The sequence below is a fragment of the Acinonyx jubatus genome, chromosome B2 (assembly GCF_027475565.1).
Source record: "Acinonyx jubatus isolate Ajub_Pintada_27869175 chromosome B2, VMU_Ajub_asm_v1.0, whole genome shotgun sequence".
NCBI lineage: Eukaryota > Metazoa > Chordata > Mammalia > Carnivora > Felidae > Acinonyx > Acinonyx jubatus.
In genome coordinates, this window is record NC_069385.1 from 66002126 (window position 1) to 66022008 (window position 19883).

Genomic DNA, 19883 nt, shown 5'->3' on the forward strand with positions numbered 1-19883 from the left:
CAGGTGTCCCTGAAGGTGGATTTTAAAGACTACACCAAAGAGACAATGCATGAAAGAAATACATGATAAGTTGAACTTCATTAAAATTAAAAACTTCTGCTTTGTAAAGACACTGTCAAGAGAATGAGAGAATAAGCCACAGACTGGGAAAAAAATGCTTATAAAAGACATGTCTGATCAAACTGAAATTCTATATATACAAAGAACACTTAAAACTCAATAATAAGAAAGTGAACAACCCAATTAAAAAAGGGGGTAAAAGACCTCTAACAATTTTGTATGATCTGTCAGGAAAACTATAACAGAAAATCCTGTATAGTTTCAGATGTTAAACTAGCAGGATCAGTAGGAGACCAGAATCCTGTGTAATCAAGGCTTATCCAATCATTAATACACTCAGAAGGATGGAGAAAGAAAAGTCACAAGGGAAATATATAGGTGGATCCATAGCAACAGAGTGGCTCTTAAATTAATATGCCCAGTTGAGGAGAATTCCATTTTAATCAGTACCAGTCTGGTGTAAGAGAAGCTGGCTTAACTGGGGTAGGGGGTGGGGGGGAAGCAAAATTCTCCATATGGCTAAATAATGTCATTTAGGTAAATGAAAAACAAAGTTATAATCAACAGCAGTTTAGGGTAAGCCATTATTTAAAATGTTTACAACTGAGTGTGAGAGAATGCCATGGAGTTCTCTTTTGGAAAAGGTGTAGCTTGTATGAAAATGACACTCATATGGTCTTTTCTTTGAAATTGATACTACTCATAGCCATATTTAAAGACTATGGGCAGGTTTGGGAGAGAGCTTTTTTAGAAACTTTAGGAAATTGAGAAGTAAACTCAGAATATCTTCTCATTACATCTTCATCAAGATCTTAAAGTTTCTTAAATTTTGTATGTTAATAAATATATTAAATTTGCATTTATATACTTTATTAAAATGTCTAAAACATACATACATACATACATACATACACACATACACAAACACACTTGGCTGAAGTCCAATTAAAGTAATAGGAGCAGGATATTCTTTCTGAAATGTAGTTATTGTGCCTGAAGTCCAACAGTACCAAGCACATTACTTATGACAGCATAAATACTCTTTACTGATCGCAATTATGAAAACAGTAAGTCTGCACTCTAAGACAGGGTTACAATTCATTTGGTGACAGTGACCCAAACTACAGGAATGAAAGCAGGGAATAATTCATGTTAAATACAGAGACCCATGTAAGTCAACTGTGCTCAGTTCCTCAAGAGCTTTATGAGTATCTGTGGAGTATATTGTCATAAGTGGTTTCTTTTCCAAACGATTAACTGATGAAGTTGATTTATATAATGTGTCTAGAACACATAAAAGTGAGATGATTGATAATTTGGTCTTATTAGCATCTACAGTGAGATGTAGAGTGAAATGAGATACTCTAAGAACAAGTTTAACATTTTAGTTACAACTAGTATATTGATGTAACAAGAACACTGAAGAACATTGGAATATAAATGCATAGTAGCTACAGTCAAAGAGATAATAATAAAACATACCAAAGGGATTTTTAAAAAAGCAGCTTACTTATTAAAAAAAAGAACATTAAAATCACAGATTTTTTTCTTGTTATCAGTAAAAATCAATGGCAGAAGAGAATAGAATAAAATTGATGTGATCAGGAAAATAATTTTCAGCCTAAAACTGTTTACAGCCAAAATATAATTTTTTAAAGAGAGAAGTAACTAGATAGCACATGCAGAAATAAAATAAGATGGACTAGTTTCTTCCCATTTTAAACATGTAGAAATTCTGGTTAAAATTTAACTACAAAATGATTGAATATGTAGAACTATAAAAAAAATGAAATTTCTAGGGTCTAGAAATAAAGTGTTGGAAAACATTCCCTGTGGATTCATCACATTAGGGTATATCTTGTGAGGGAGAAACTGTCATTTAGTTCCTATATTTTGAAGGGTGGCTATATGGCAAACAGCTTTGAAAGACAGAGATGGTGTTTCCCTGATAGGAAAGGGCAGATTTAGTTAAAGCCTTGGAAGATCAAGATAGTGCCTTTGGAGAAAAAGTCAGGTGTGCTAATCACTAATTGTAAATGATTCAAGATCCATAAACTCATGATTCCTCTCCTATAATACACCCACTGAGTGTTCAGGTTTCATCAGGACCTCTGCATTTTCTTGTAGGATTTAATGAATGGTAATTCAACACACACACACACACAAATACTGATACTCTGTTTACTACTACTGTTTTGAAGAGTAGACTGTCCTTTACCTCTGATCCACAAATCTTATGTCTTTTGCCAGCAGTCATGAGATTATGGCAGGTTGCCTTGAGAATTTGAAAGTATGGTAAAATCTCTAATCTTTCATAGTTCTTGACAGAGGGAAGTCATGATCTGAGCAATCATTGTATGAATTAGTGCTCTGGGAAGCCCAGAGAAATACTATATACAGATAAAGTCTTTAGAAGGCAGAAATTGGAATTCTTCACATAGTCCAGAATCCAACTGAATTTTTCACATAATCCAGAATCCAACTGAATTCACAGAGCTACATAAGGAAAAGAAAAACTATAACCTGTTTTTTGGTTTAGGAAAGTTTGACTCTATATGGAGATGTGAATGAGGCAAAAGCCTTACTAAGTAATAGAAACTCCATGGCTACATCATGCACGGATATATGGACAGAATTTCCACAGTGCACATGGTGTTGGAATCTAGGACATGAGATAATATCACAAAAACAAGTAAAACCCCCAGGGCAAAAACAAGGTCAAAATCACTCTCTAGAGATATCTCCTTATTTTAGGAATATATTGGAATCTCATAAAATATAATCTCCTACTGAGAATGAATTCAACAAGAAATATGTACAACTACATACAGAAGCAACTCTCCATAAGGAGAGATGGTAGATTAACTAAATAAGGTCATTACAACTCCAGGACTAAGAGATAATAAAGTAATCTGTAAGATAATATAAAATAAGTATGTTGAAATGATGAAAATATAAAAGAAACAATAACAACAACAAAACAAAGTGAAAGAACAGAAGCACAAATACAAACAGCATATACGCACATGCTGAATCAAAAAGGAGCTACGTTGAAATTCCAAACATAAAACGAATTGTTGATATAAAACAACACGTGGATTAATTAGATATTAGATACAGAAGATGAGAAGATTGGTAAACTGAGAATCTGAAGAAATTATATAAAAGTGCAATATATGAAAAAAATCAAAGCAAATCAAAAACAGTAGAATGAAAAAGCCCAATACATATCTAATAGTTTATTGACTTATTCAATAACTTGTTTACATATTCACACATATAAATGTGTATTAATGGTCAATTTATTTACAGTTCTTATAAAATGATTTAAAATTTGAAAAAAATACTTCCTTAAACATGAAAGGTAGAGATAATGTTGCAGTTTAGAGATTTTTGAGACACTTTTACTTTAAAGATAAACTAAAACTCTGCAAGGTAGACAACTTGAAAAAAACACTGTGGTCAATTTTATTTTGTGTTTGAGTTTTAAAACAACACATTAAGATTATTTTGTTTATGTTCTCGTTTTAAGTGGCAATCACAGAATTTTCAAAGGATGGACACAAAAGAGCATGTGGTTAGAAGTAGTTTAACACAATCATGGTGCACCTGGGTGGCTCAGTTGGTTAAGCATCTGACTCTTGATTTAAGCTCAGGTCATGATCTCAAAATTTGTGCGATCAAGCCCTGCTCTGACAGTGCAGAGCCAGCTTGGGATTCTCTCTCCCTCACTCTCTTCCCCTCCCCCGCTCTCTCTCACATGCCTGTGAGCTCTCTCTCTCTCAAAATAAATCAATAAACATTTTTTAAAAATGAGAGAAGTAGTTTAGCAGAATCAGACATGTTGCTAGAACTAGAAAAACATGGCTAACCATGAAAGCTAAGATGGAAATGGGAAACCAAGTAGTGCACTCATAGTGGACAGCACTGAGAGAATGACATGGAATTGTGGGAAAAGCAGGGTCAGGACAGTGGTTCAGGACTGACATTGAACTGCAATCACATTATAGGGAAGTGTTTCCAAATGGCACTTTGCAACTTAGTTCCTACTATACTGATGAATATTGTCATTAGGTAGGCTATACATTTTTCAATGAATAGATAGTGCCCTATGTTTTTATATATAAAGGTATATAGACGTAATCTGTAATATATATATTCTACATAGTCTCAAACATGCTTTTAAAAATTTAACAGTGATTACTGACTACATGTTGTCTAATAGTGTTAAAAGAAATATTTATGTAATTTAAAAAATAGCTTCTTTTAACTGCAGGAGTAATAGAATTACAAGTATTAGATGGGGAGGTACAAAACCCAGTAACAAAAGTAATTTACGTATGTGTGTATGGCAGAGAATGATAAATAAACATGAAAACAATAAAATTATTTTAATATGCAGGAATACATACAGATATATGTATATAACTGTTAGAATTTACTCATACTAAGTTACACTGTTTGAGCCTTTGAGATTATTCTATCATTCTGATCATATTAAGGAGCAAAAGGAAGCAATAAAATGATCAAATAGAAAAATATGTTTCACTTGCTTTTTAGAAAGCTTGATCAATAGGCCTATTGATTTTCTTGATTTTTGTCCATTAAAGGAAAACAATCTATATGAAATAATATATTAAATATAGCTTCTAATGTCCAGAAATGCAGTGTTTGTACATTTGGTTTCAATTTTTATGTGTTCCTACCAAACTAGTCATATTATAATCAGTCTACCATAACTGTGCATCCTTCCTTCCATGCTGTAACATTTGTAAGTCAAGAAAACATCTGCTTTCAGCAGAATGTTAAAGTTGATTGGGCCTTAAGAAACATATATTTCAATTCTAGCAGTTTACATATGAAAGAACTGAGTATCTGAGAGTTTGAATTATTTTCCCAAGGTCATATATCTAGTTAGAAGCTGAATTGGTTACTTTCAAAAATCACTGGAGTTGAAACAGAGTTCTTTATGTACAGCCTCAAGGAAATGCAATATTTATACCAGTGAAGAGAAAATTAGAATATTCTTACTCCTCCACATGCTTTAAAAATTTCATCTCCTTTTGCTTTTTTACAAATCTTTAAAATACTTTATAATCTGGTTCTCAAATTGACATTGGGTGAAAAGGAACATTTAAGATGGTCCCTATTAATGCCTTATAGAAAGAACCATCATTATTCTACAGTAAAACTAGAGAAAATGAAGATCCCATAAGACAAATACACACTGGATGCTTTTCTACTATTTCTTCTCAAAAAAAAAAATTGGGTTTAAGCATTCTTATCTGAATCAACTATTATCTTTTTCTCTATGTGTGTTTATTTAAAAATAACTTCCATATTTCATTTTATCTTTCAAAGACCCTGAAAGAAGCTAAATACGTCACACAGTGCCCTTATGGCATAAGCACATGGGTCAGATTTGGAACATTTAATTACAGTGATTTTGGTTGTGTTCTTATATTTAATTTCATTTTCTTCTAGTTTGATGAAAAGTCACCTAAGTTCATAAACTATTCATGAATTCCCTAAAGTTATACATATACAGATAAAAAGTGAAAAGTTAGAATAGATTTGCTCCTATCATTGCAGACTTAGCTTGATAAAAAGGCTGGCTGGCTCTGAAATGATGCCCAAAGTTAACCTATCAGAGCAAGATCCAGAAATATTGCTTTCTCTGTTTATAAGAATAGATTGCTTTAAGTTGTCAAAAAATGGGCCTTAGCACGACTCATAATAAGTTACAAGTGATGTTAATTCATCCTTTAAATAGAGATGCTGCTGTTTACCTCAAATAATTTTTGTTGGGATTAAATGACAGTGTATGTAAAGTGCATAACCATGTTTGACACCTGGTAGCCAATTATCCCTTGTTTGTTCACTCTCTTTATAGATTTATTCTCCTTAATTGTATATGCTCAAACTTCTGCCAGCCTCTACTTATTGAAATACTGCTACTTTTATCTGATATCTCTTCACAGAAATTCCTAGTGCTTCTGGTGAAGTGAATCACATCTCCCTCTAAGTACTTTTTACACATGGCTTGCATCTCATTTGTATTATTTTCCTTTCCCTTAGTATTAGATTTTGTTACATCTGTGTCTCTTTGGAAAGTAATTGCTCCTGTATCTGATATAAAACTCAGTCTTGTACAATAAATGCCCTCATAATTTTCAGTAAACATATATTTTTTCACTGAGTTAAAATACTGCAAAAGAATTAACCCTACTGAGGAGGGTGTCATGCCATGTCTACGTAATGTTTTATATCTGATTAGCTAGAGGTTTTGTTTGTTTATTTCCTCAATACATAGCTAGAATATACATCTCCGTGTTGTCAAAACATTGTCAAAGAAAATTGTTAATGATTTGTATATGTTTACATTGAATTTAGCCTTCACGTTTGCGTCTACATTATCAAAATTGCTCAATTTGTCTACTTTGTGTAAATTTTATTTGTGCCTATGGTAATTTTGTTCAAAGCATTACATTTAATTTTAACAGCATAGTCAATATGTTGCTAATGAATTAAAATCTGTAGTAGGCTAACTCTGGATATAACTTCCTTTATAACTTATATATAAATCTAGTATAATTTCTAAGAGCTAAGGAGAAAAGTATCCTGTGGATATGTAATAATGGCTAGAAGCATGTGTTTTGATACCTAAGAGAAAAAACATACATATGCTTTTTATTAAAACGTAAATTCTCCCAATTTCACTTGTTAGATCTTAACTTTTCACTTGAATCTTGTTACATCTAAAGTGACAGGAAAAAAATGACTGATTTTATTTTATTTTAACCTTACTTCATAGGCATTCAAAAATGTAATCAACAAAAATCTTTGGAAAGGAAAGAATTAGAAGCTTTAGATTTAAATCCTTAATGTTTAAATATTTGGCTTACAATACAAGAGAATATGAGAAAGCATTAGAACTGGTCTCAATATCTATTTACTTTAGCATATAGTTTAGTTTTAGTTTGTTTTAGATTAGTTTGCTTTCAATTATACCAGTATCTGAACTTCCCTACATGTTACATGTCATCTACTACTGCTGGAGTATACAAATGTATAGTTTAATAATGCCTGAAGTGTTTAAAAAGAAAGTAAATAATGATTGCTATTTGTGATAAGTTTATCACAGATTTGCAACCTTATCTCCTCAGTAGATTAAAAGTAGGTGTTTTAAAATTAAATACCCTAAATGAATAGATCATCCTAGGTTGTGAATCTTCTTTTTGGCTTTATTCTTCCAGAACAAAATTTGTTTGCACTCTGAAACAGATATTTAAGTCACTTTTGTGAGACCAATTGGACTTGAACTGGTTGGAAATATATTTAAAAATTTAGGAATCCTTTTCATGGTATAATTCTCTAATATCTAAGGTGGATTAGTTTGGGAAATTTTCATAGCAACAAGAAGATTAGTTTTCTTGGATATCTATATTATTTATCCATACAAAAATTTCATCACCCAATAGTGCCTTTCAAAGGACATAAATCCCTTAGTGACTGCTATAAATTTGACCTTTATTTTCTCAACTTTTTAGTCTTCTAAAGCTGGCTATGTTATCCTTCTACAAGTCAGAAAAATCAAAAGTACACCATTGACCAGAATTATCTACAAAGAGGAATAGTTTACAGCAATGGATACGCACTATACAGAGTGTAAAAAATCATGGATTATTTTTAAAAACTTAAGACAATTTCCTAACAATAGCTTTAAAAACAGTGTAAAGTCAAGTCAGGGACAGAGAAAATTCACTATAATTGCATACTTAGTTGCTAAAATCTGTTCAACTTAATACAATGTTTTACACATCATTAAAACGTAGGCACTTGTTATTTTTTAAAATGGTTTGTTCTGTTCTTCATGGATATCTCATTCTAATATCTCCCTCACTTCTAACTGATTAGTCTATATAATTCTTTGCTATTTTAAGTGAGCATTTGCAAAATGCTAAACATACATATGTTTATACAATACCTGTAACATTAAATTCTATGTACATATATGTATAATTTCCAATTTCATATCACTTCTCACATAAGTACATATATACAAAGAATAAGTTTTGAAAAAGAGAGAAAATTAGCACAATAATATCATGTACCTTTACAATGTGAAAAACGTAGTGAACATTTTAAAGGAAGTTTTTATGAGTATTTGAGATAAAAGTAAAGAGAAGAAAGTTGCTTTTGTACAATAGCATACTTGTTTGGACAAATCAAATGTCACCCAAGGTTTAGAAAAAGGAAATTCTAATCTTGTTGATTCAAGTCTTAAAGTGTTGTAAGATATATAGTTTTAATTTCAGAGCAAATGTATGTACAATTACCATTAAATGTATATACAATTACCATTTGTTGACAATTATTAGGTATGGGACGTCATTTTCTAATTTGAAATTGGACAGCCAATACAAATTTGATGTTATAAAAAAGTACAAATAATTTGGTACTCGATTTCTCCCCTATGCATGTAATAAAAACTATAAATAAATTATTTTTTCTTATTTACATGGCAAAGCAATGAAATATTGCATTAAACTGTTGAACCACATTATCTTGGTTGTCTGGATTACCAGCAATTTATAATTTATTTTTTTGTATTTTCCAAATGTTATATGATAAGTATATATGACTTTTATAATCAGAACAGATCTTTTTCTCTAAAGAGAACATTTTAATTTAACAGCTGTTTAAAAAAGACTGCCTTCTCATTCAGTGTCTTACTGGAAAGGCCTGAATGGCAGTACAGTAGCTTCTTGTCTCAGCCTTCGTATTTCATCTCTCCAGCATATGTTCTATTTTAACATGGCTAGAGCATAGATTATGTACATGGAGTGGTTTTGAGTTGTGATTTTGTACTGATTTGAGGTTATAAACTATTCCTCTTTGAAGATACTTCTGGCCAGTGCTGAGCTTTTGACTTCTAATCTAGTCCATTGAACATGATAATTAGTATACAAGGATATTGTGGACAAAATGAAGAAAGCTACAAATATCCAAACTATCTAGATCATCAACTGTATTGTATTATTTTAATTCAAAGTGCTATCACCTTATAAACATGAATGACATCATTGACTATGATTGTTAATATGAACCTCAAGTTTCATATTATTTTCTATCTGCAAACACATCAGTGAACCTAAGTTTGTGTTAACATAACTCTACATAATTGTGATGAAGGGTTGCTAACATCACATATGATATTTGTAGAATTATTCTGCTAAGTAATCTACAGCAGGAAGATTTGGAATTGCCTTTGGCCACTCATCATGCAAATTTAAATGTAAATCTTGTTAGAAACAACCCAAAACAAACTTCGCAATTTTCTTCTCCAAAAGAGAATAAATTGGGTAGTGTGTGAATCACCTAATCTGAGTAAAAATTATTTAAATGTTCTTTTAGCCATTTTGCAGTTTGTACCACACAAAAGTGAATTTTTTTTCTATCCCTGTTATTTGTATTCTTATCCCTAGTGTTGAAGTGCATTTATTTAGTCTTTGGATTATACTTTCTGTTTTAAGTAAAACATCTGTGTGTTACCACCCGTCTACAACCACCCCTGCAAAAATGTGGATCCTGGCAAGCTAACAAGAACAAACTGACACACCAGATATACATAGCTGTAGGTGGGCTGAAGCCTTCCATCTGTGGTGCACGCCACTTGCGGTCATTTGACGAAAGTTAGATAAACTGGAATAATATGTGCAAGGCAAAATTAAAACTAAAAAGCTAACTTTACGATATTGGCATCTTTCCCTCCTCTTATCCTTTGATTATGTTGCTAAATAAAGATAAAATAAATTTTGATTATGTGCTACAAAATTGCTTTCAAGCAATTTCACCAAATAAATATCATTACTGCAATTTTAGCAACAGAATTATAAGATCGCTCCATTTATGTAAAAATAATATGGTATTCTTTAAGAGGTTAAGATATTTTCCTCTATTTTTTTGAAACTTTCCTAGCAATCTGATACGGTTTTAAGTGTTAGATTATAATTATGAGCTTTTGAAATTTTACTGTGCATAATTTCACTCTATGAGAGTTTCCCTATTGTATGGCACTGGTTCAGGCACCCAGGTTACTATCAGAATGGTTTTATTTGATTGCAATAATCTAAAGCCTATCAATTCATTATAATGTCTTTGTAAATATAAGCTTTTGTAAAAAGAAAATTGTAATCATGGGAAATTAATTACTTTTGTTATATATAAATGAGCAAGCCTTTCTAAGCCATATTATATAGCTTATTTCAAATATTTATTTCCATCTTATTCAAAAAATAAATGTTCAAACAAATGACATTCGCTTCATCATTTTTATGTATGAATGGTTAAAATGTGTAAACTTATTTTTCACATTTACAAATTAGAACTCTTTCTCATATTTTAATAAAGGCTTTATAATACAAAAATAATTTTAAAATGTGAGAAACTAGACCTAAAGTTATATATATTTTTTTCTGGGCCAGGAAATCATGAAACTATTTTCTATGGCAACCTACAGCAACATGAGCATCGCAGTTCAGATCTCATTTCTTTAATACAACTTTACTGAGGTATAATCTACAGTTAAGAAAATGCATGCATTTTAACTGAAAAATCTGATGATTTTTAACAAACACATATTCCCACGTAAATACTACCAAATAATCATGACATAGAATATTTCTATCACTACAAAATATTGTCTAATGCAACTTTGGTGTTAGTTACTCCCCCACCACGCCCATCTCTGGCCCAGACAACAATGAACTATTTTCTAGCAACACACACCATGAGTATCTGTTCTAGAATTTCTTTTAAATGTCTGGTTTTGGTGTCTGTTTGGTGTCTGTTTTGTTTTGTTATGCTTTTTTCTCTGGCATTTAAAAATGTATATTATATGCATTTGTATTATGTATCTTGTGTGTATTATGAATGTATTTTTCATGGGTGTTTTTTAATGTATATTAATAATTTGTTCCTAAAAGTAATATTCCATTGTATGAATACAAGGTAATTTTTAATTCATTTAAAAAGAGCTACATTGTTTTCAAAAGTGGGTATACCATTTTCCATCCTTACCAGCAATGCATGAGTGTTCCAGTAGCTCCTGATCCACAACACCTGGTATTGTTCATATTTTTACTTTTTTCCATTTTAAAGGGTCTGCTGTGGGGCTCTTGTGGTTCTAATTTGCATTTTGCTGATGACTAATGGTTTTAAATAAGTTTTCATGTACTTTTATGGTATGCACATACATATGTTTTAATTCATGATGTCTCCATTTATGTCTTGTGCCCATTTTAATTCATTTTTATCTTACTTCATTGTAAAAGTTCTTTTTATGTCTTCTAGATTGCAAATCTCTATGTTTATGTATTCTAGAATATAGTCTTTTGTACTGTGCACATTTGTGCACAGCTAGGGATGGCAATATCTTACAGAGAGAGTTTTTTTTTTGTTTTAATTTTTTTCAAATCTAATTTATTATTTATTTTATACTTAGTGTTCTTCGGGGATTTGTCAAAGAAATATTTTTCTACCCAAGTTCACAAAGATCTCTCTTTTGCTTTCTTCTCTATATTTTATACCTTGAGCTTTTACATTTAGGTGTACTCTGTATTTGTGAATTAATTTTTGCCTACGGTGAGGAGTAAGGGTTAAAGTGTTTACCTCTAGCTCTCAAGCATATATTTGGCTGAACTAGGGCCATCTGTTGAAAGAAAATAATCTTTTCCCTTGTAATTTAATCCTAATTCCTCATTGAAAATGAAGTAACCTTATATGTGCAGGTATTTATAGGGTCTCCATTTTATTTTTTTGGTATATATGTCTAACATAATATCCATTTCTCATTATCTTAATTCCAGTGATTTGATTTGATTTTATAATTTTTTAAAAATATATGAAATTTATTGTCAAATTCGTTTCCATACAACACCCAGTGTTCATCCCAACAGGTGCCCTCCTCAATACCCAACACCTACCCTCCCCTCCCTCCCACCCCCCCCCCCCCATCAGCCCTCAGTTTGTTCTCAGTTTTTAAGAGTCTCTTATGCTTTGGCTCTCTCCCACTATAACGTCTTTTTTTTTCTTCCCCTCCCCCATGGGTTCCTGTTAAGTTTCTCAGGGTCCACATAAGAGTGAAACCATATGGTATCTGTCTTTCTCTGTATGGCTTATTTCACTTAGCACAACACTCTCCAGTTCCATCCACATTGCTACAAAGGGCCATATTTCATTCTTTCTCATTGCCACGTAGTATTCCATTGTGTATATAAACCGCATCTTCTTTATCCATTCATCAGTTGATGGACATTTAGGCTCTTTCCATAATTTGGCTATTGTTGAGAGTGCTGCTATAAACATTGGGGTACAAGTGTCCCTATGCATCAGCACTCCTATATCCCTTGGGTAAATTCCTAGCAGTGCTACTGCTGGGTCATAGGGTAGGTCTATTTTTAATTTCTTGAGGAACCTCCACAATGTTTTCCAGAGTGGCTGCACCAGTTTGCATTCCCACCAACAGTGCAAGAGGGTTCCCATTTCTCCACATCCTCTCCAGCATCTATAGTCTCCTGATTTGTTCATTTTGGCCACTCTGACTGGCGTGAGGTGATATATCAGTGTGGTTTTGATTTGTATTTCCCTGATGAGGAGCGATGTTGAGCATCTTTTCATGTGCCTGTTGACCATCCAGATGTGTTCTTTAGAGAAGTGTCTATTCATGTTTTCTGCCCATTTCGTCACTGGATTATTTGTTTTTCGGGTGTATAGTTTGGTGAGCTCTTTATAGATTCTGGATACTAGCCCTTTGTCTGATACATCATTTGCAAATATCTTTTCCCATTCCGTTGCTTGCCTTTTAGTTTTGTTGACTGTTTCCTTTGCTGTGCAGAAGCTTTTTATCTTCATGAGGTCCCAATAGTTCATTTTTGCTTTTAATTCCCTTGCCTTTGGGGATGTGTCAAGTAAGAAATTGCTATGGCTGAGGTCAGAGTGGTCTTTTCCTGCTTTCTCCTCTAGGGTTTTGATGGTTTACTGTCTCACATTCAGGTCCTTTATCCATTTTGAGTTTATTTTTGTGAATGGTGTGAGAAAGTGGTCTAGTTACAACCTTCTGCATGTTGCTGTCCAGTTCTCCCAGCACCATTTGTTAAAGAGACTGTCTTTTTTTCCATTGGATATTCTTTCCTGCTTTGTCAAAGATTAGTTGGCCAACTTTTGTGGGTCTAGTTCTGGGGTTTCTATTCTATTCCATTGGTCTATGTGTCTGTTTTTGTGCCAATACCATGCTGCCTTGATGATTACAGCTTTGTAGTAGAGGCTAAAGTCTGGGATTGTGATGCCTCCTGCTTTGGTCTTCTTCTTCAATATTGCTTTGGCTATTCGGGGCCTTTTGTGGTTCCATATGAATTTTAGGATTGCTTGTTCTAGTTTCAAGAATAATGCTGTGCAATTTTGATTGGGATTGCATTGAATGTGTAGATAGCTTTGGGTAGTATTGACATTTTGACAATATTTACTCTTCCAACCCATGAGCACAGAATGTTTTTCCCTTTCTTTATATCTTCTTCAGTTTCCTTCATAAGCTTTCTATAGTTTTCAGCATACAGATCTTTTACATCTTTGGTTAGATTTATTCCTAGGTATTTTATGCTTCATGTCACAATTGTGAATGGGATCAGTTTCTTTATTTGTCTTTCTGTTGCTTCATTGTTAGAGTCTAAGAATGCAACTGATTTCTGTACATTGATTTTGTATCCTGAAACTTTCCTGAATTCATGTATCAGTTCTAGCAGACTTTTGGTGGAGTCTATCAGATTTTCCATGTATAATATTATATCATCTGCAAAAAGTGAAAGCTTAACTTCATCTTTGCCAATTTTGATGACTTTGATTTCCTTTTGTTGTCTGATTGCTGATGCTAGAACTTCCAACACTATGTTAAACAACAACGGTGATAGTGGACATCCCTGTCCTGTTCCTGATCTCAGGGAAAAAGCTCTCAGTTTTTCCCCATTGAGGATGATGTTAGCTGTGGACTTTTCATAAATGGCTTTTATGATCTTTAAGTATGTTCCTTCTATCTCGACTTTCTCGAGGGTTTTTATGAAGAAAGGATGCTGAATTTTGTCAAATGCTTTTTCTGCATCAACAGGATCATATGGTTCCTATCTTTTCTTTTATTAATGTGATATATCACGTTGATTGATTTGTGAATGTTGAACCAGCTCTGCATCCCAGGAATGAATCCCGCTTGATCATGGTGAATAATTCTTTTTATATGCTGTTGAATTCGATTTGCTAGTATCTTATTGAGAATTTTTGCATCCATATTCATCAGGGATATTGGCCTGTAGTTCTCTTTTTTTACTGGGTCTCTGTCTGGTTTAGGAATCTATGGAATGCTGGCTTCACAGAATGAGTCTGGAAGTTTTCCTTCCCTTTCAATTTTTTGGAATAGCTTGAGAAGGATAGGTATTATCGCTGCTTTAAACGTCTGGTAGAACTCCCCTGGGAAGCCATCTGGTCCTGGACTCTTATTTGTTGAGAGATTTTTGATAACTGATTCAATTTCTTCGCTGATTATGGGTCTGTTCAAGCTTTCTATTTCCTCCTGATTGAGTTCTGGAAGTGTGTGGGTGTTTAGGAATTTGTCCATTTCTTCCAAGTTGTCCAGTTTGTTGGCATAGAGTTTTTCATGGTATTCCCTGATAATTGCTTGTATCTCTGAGGGATTGGTTGTAATAATTCCATTTTCATTCTTGATTTTATCTATTTGGGTCACCTCCCTTTTCTTTTTGAGAAGCCTGGCCAGAGGTTTATCAATTTTGTTTATTTTTTTAAAAAACCAACTCTTGGTTTCATTGATCTGCTCTATAGTTTTTTTAGATTCTATATTGTTTATTTCTGCTCTAATCTTTATTATTTCTCTTCTTCTGCTGGGTTTGGGGTGTCTTTGCTGTTCTGCTTCTATTTCCTTTAGGTGTGCATTAGATGTTGTATTTGGGATTTTTCTTGTTTCTTGAGATAGTACTGGATTGCAATGTATTTTCTTCTCAGGACTGCCTTCGCTGCATCCCAAAGCGTTTGGATTGTTGTATTTTCATTTTGTTTGTTCCATATATTTTATAATTTCTTCTTTAATGGCCTGGTTGACCCATTTATTCTATAGTAGGGTGTTCTTTAACCTCCATGCTTTTGGAGGTTTCCAGACTTTTTCCTGTCATTGATTTCAAGTTTCACAGCATTGTGGTCTGAAAGTGTGCATGGTATGATCTTAATTTTCTTATACTTATCAAGGGCTTTTTTGTGACCCAGTATGTGACCTATCTTGGAGAATGTTCCATGTGCACTCAAGAAGAAAGTATATTCTGTTGCTTTGGGATGCAGAGTTCTAAATATATCTGTCAAATCCATCTGATCCAATGTATCATTCAGGGCCCTTGTTTCTTTATTGATCCTATGTCTAGATGATCTATCCATTGTTGTAAGTGGACTATTAAAGTCCCCTGCAATTACCACATTCTTATCAATAAGGTTGCTTATGTTTGTGAGTAATTGTTTTATATATTTGGGGGTTCCCGTATTCGGTGCATAGACATTTATAATTGTTAGTTCTTCTTGATGGATAGACCCTGTAATTATTATATAGTGCCCTTCTTCATCTCTTGTTACAGCCTTTAATTTAAAGTCTAGTTTGTCTGATATATGTATGGCTACTCCAGCTCTCTTTTGACTTACAGTATCATGATAAATATTTCTCCATCCCCTCACTTTCAATCTGAAGGTGTCCTCAGGTTTAAAATGAGTCTCTTGTAGACAGCAAATAGATGGGTCTTGTTTTTTTTTTATCCATTCTGATACCCTATGTCTTTTGGTTGGCCCATTTAGTCCATTTACATTCAGTGGTATTATAGAAAGATATGAGTTTAGAGTCATTGTGATGTCTGTAGGTTTCATGCTTGTAGCAATGTCTCTGGTACTTTGTGTCACAGTATCCCCCTTAGGATCTCTTGTATGGCTGGTTTAGTGGTGATGAATTCCTTCAGCTTTTGTTTGTTTGGGAAGACCTTTATCTCTCCTTCTATTCTAAATGACAGATTTGCTGGATAAAGGATTCTCGGCTGCATATTTTGATCACATTGAAGATCTCGTGCCATTCCTTTGTGGCCTGCCAAGTTTCAGTAGAGAGATCGATCGGTCACGAGTCTTATAGGTCTCCCTTTATATGTTAGAGCACGTTTATCCCTAGCTGCTTTCAGAATTTTCTCTTTATCCTTGTATTTTGCCAGTTTCACTATGATATGTCATGCAGAAGATCAATTCAAGTTACATCTGAAGGGAGTTCTCTGTGTCTCTTGGATTTCAATGCCTTTTTCCTTCCCCAGATCAGGGAAGTTCTCAGCTAGTAATTCTTCAAGTACACCTTCAGCACCTTTCCCTCTCTCTTCCTCCTCTGGAATACCAATTATGTGAAGTTTATTTCTCTTTAGTGCATCACTTAGTTCTCTAATTTTCCCCTCATACTCCTGGATTTTTTAATCTCTGTTTTTCTCAGCTTCCTCTTTTTCCATAATTTTATCTTACAGTTCACCTATTCTCTCCTCTGCCTCTTCAATCCGAGCTGTGGTTGTCTCCATTTTATTTTGCAGCTCATTTATAGCAGTTTTAGCTCCTACTGGCTGTTCCTTAGTCCCTTGATCTCTGTAGCAAGAGATTCTCTGCTGTCCTCTATACTGTTTTCAAGCCCAGCGATTAATTTTATGACTATTATTCGAAATTTACTTTCTGTTATATTGTTTAAATCCTTTTTGATAGGTTCATTAGTTGTAGTTATTTCCTGGAGATTCTTTTGAGGGGAATTCTTCCATTTCATCATTTTCGATAGTCCCTGGAGAGGTGCGGAACTGCAGGGCACTTCCCCTGTGCTGTCTTGAACAACTTGCGTTGGTGGGCGGGACCACAGTCTGACCTGATATCTGCCCCCAGCCCACCACTGGGGCCACAGTCAGACTGGTGTGTGCCTTCTCTTCCCTTCTCCTAGGGGCGGGATTCACTGTGGGGTGGTGTGGCCATCTGGGCTACTTGCACACTGCCATGCTTGTGGTGCTGGGGATCTGGCGTATTACCTGGGGTGGATCGGCAAGGTGCACAGGGGCGAGAGGGGCAGGCTCAGCTCACTTTTTTTTGGAGATCCGCTTTAGGAGGAGCCCTGCCGCACCGGGAGTGAGTCAGACCCACCGCCGGAAGGATGGATCCGCAGAAGCACAGCGTTGGGTGTTTGGGCGGTGCAAGCAAGTTCCCTGACAGGAACTGGTTCCCTTTGGGATTTTGGCTGGGGGATGGGCGAGGGAGATGGTGCTGGCGAGCACCTTTGTTACCCGCTGAGCTGAGCTCTGTCTTCCGGGGCTCAACAACTCTCCCTTCAGTTGTCCTTCAGCTCTCCTGCTCTCTGTGCAGAGCTGTTAGCTTATAACCTTCCAGATGTTAAGTTCTGCTTGCTGTCCAAACACACTCCATCCGGCCCCTCCGCTTTTGCAAGCCAGACTCCGGGGCTCTGCTTGCAGAAGGGATGCCCCTCCCGCCAGTCCGTGTATGGCGCACCACCTCTCTGCCCTTCCTACCCTCTTCCGTGGGCCTCTCGTCTACACTTGGCTCTGGAGAATCCATTCTGCTAGTCTTCTGGTGGTTTTCTGGGTTATTTAGGCAGGTGTGGGTGGGATCTAAGTGATCAGCAGGACGCGGTGAGCCCAGCGTCCTCCTACATCGCCGTCTTCCTCCTCTCTCTTAATTCCAGTGAGTTTATAGTAACTCTTGAGAAAGAATATCCTTCATATTTTTTTCCTTAATTTCAAAAAAATTTTTGTCACAATAACCCCTTGGATTTCCATGTATGTTTTAGAGTCATCTCTATTTTGGGACAAATAAAAGAAAAATTCTTCAAGAATGTGATTGGAATTCCACTGAATCTATAGGTGAATTTGTAGAGAATCACCACGTAAACAGTATTAGTTGTTCAAACCCATGGATGTTTTGTTTTCAGAATATCTGTCTGCTCATATTTTAACTTTGCCCTTTCAAATCATATTTTTGATGCTTTTATAAATGACATTGTCCTATAACATTCATTTTCAATTGTTTATTGTAGTATATATAAATATAATTGGTTTTTATATTGACATAATATCTTGTGTCCTTGCTATATTTATTCATCGGTCATAGTAGTTTTAGTTACATTCCTTAAATTCTTTCTGCCTGCCCTATCATAACTTATGCAAAAAAACAAAATAAAACCAAAAAATATTACTTTTGCTCTATCTTACCAATTTTGCTATGTTTTATATTAATCTCTTAGCTCAAAGTATTTTATAATTGACATGATTTCCTCTTTGAGTCATCCATTCATTTAAGGACATATTTTCATTTTAAGTAACTTGGGGGTTTCACAAATTTGGGGATTTTCTGTTCTTGATTCTTAATATAATTTTGTTGTAGAAAGAAAATATGTTCTGTGCATATTAATCCTTTTATATTTAATGAGCTTTTTTTTATATTACTATATGTATTATCTTATGTACCATTAACAATTGAAGAAGAATAATTTGTATTCTATCATTATTGTGTATAGTGTTTTTAAAATATAAATTCATTAAATTGGTTGATGTTGTCGAGTATTTATGCAGGAAGAATGTTGAAATTTTGAACTCAGATAATACATATGCCTACTTCTCTTTTCAGGTCTGTCAGTTTTGTGTCACATATTGTGAAGCATTTCTATTAGGCAGACAAACATTTGCGATTGTTTTGTCTTCTTTATTTTTTGACCTATTTATTTTGATATGACCCCTTTATCTCTGGTAATATTTTTTGGCCTAAAATCTCCTTTAATCTGATAATAATAAGCTACTCCAGTTTTCTTCTAATGCATGTATACTATGATTCATATATGAATATATTTGCAGTATTTTCCCTTTCATCTTTTTTACTTTTTGCCTGTCTGTTTATATTTCATGTATTTCTGTTGAAAATTCATACAGTTCTGTCTTCATTTCTTATCCACCCAGATAATCTTAATCTTCAAGTAGACTGCTTTTTAACTGAAGTGCTTAGACAACTTACATAAAACACATTTATCTGTATGACTGATTTTAAATGTATCATTTTTTTTTACTTGTTCCACCTGTGTTGTTGTTGTTGTTTTTTTCTATTGTGGTTGTCTCCTGTCTTCTTTTAGAATACTTCACTATTTTTAGCATTCTATTTTAGTTTCACAATTGACATAAAATATACCTTCTTCATTTACAGCTACTTTAACATTTTCAATAGACAGCTTTATTACAATATACCATAAAATAATATTTTCAAACTTAAATTGCAGTGTAAGAAACATAATAGTATACTTCCATTTACTGGCTTCCCTATTTTGATACTGTTTGCATACATTTCACTGTTTCTTCTTCTTTTTTTTTTTTTTAATTGTCGAGTTAGCTAACATACAGTGTAGTCTTGGTTTCAGGGATAGATTCCTGTGATTCATCACTTACATACAACACACAGTGCTCAACTCAACAAGTGCCCTTCTCAATGCTCATCTCCCATTTTCCCCACCCCTCCAGCCCGATCAACCCTCAGTTTGTTCTCTGCATTTAAGGGTCTCTTATGGCCTGCCCCCCTCTCTTTTTGTATCTTATTTTTCCTTCCGTTCCCCTATAGTCATCTGTTAAGGTCTCAGATTCCACATATGAGTGAAATCATATGATATCTGTCTTTCTCTGACTTATTTAGCTTAGCATAATACATTCCAGTTTCATCCATGT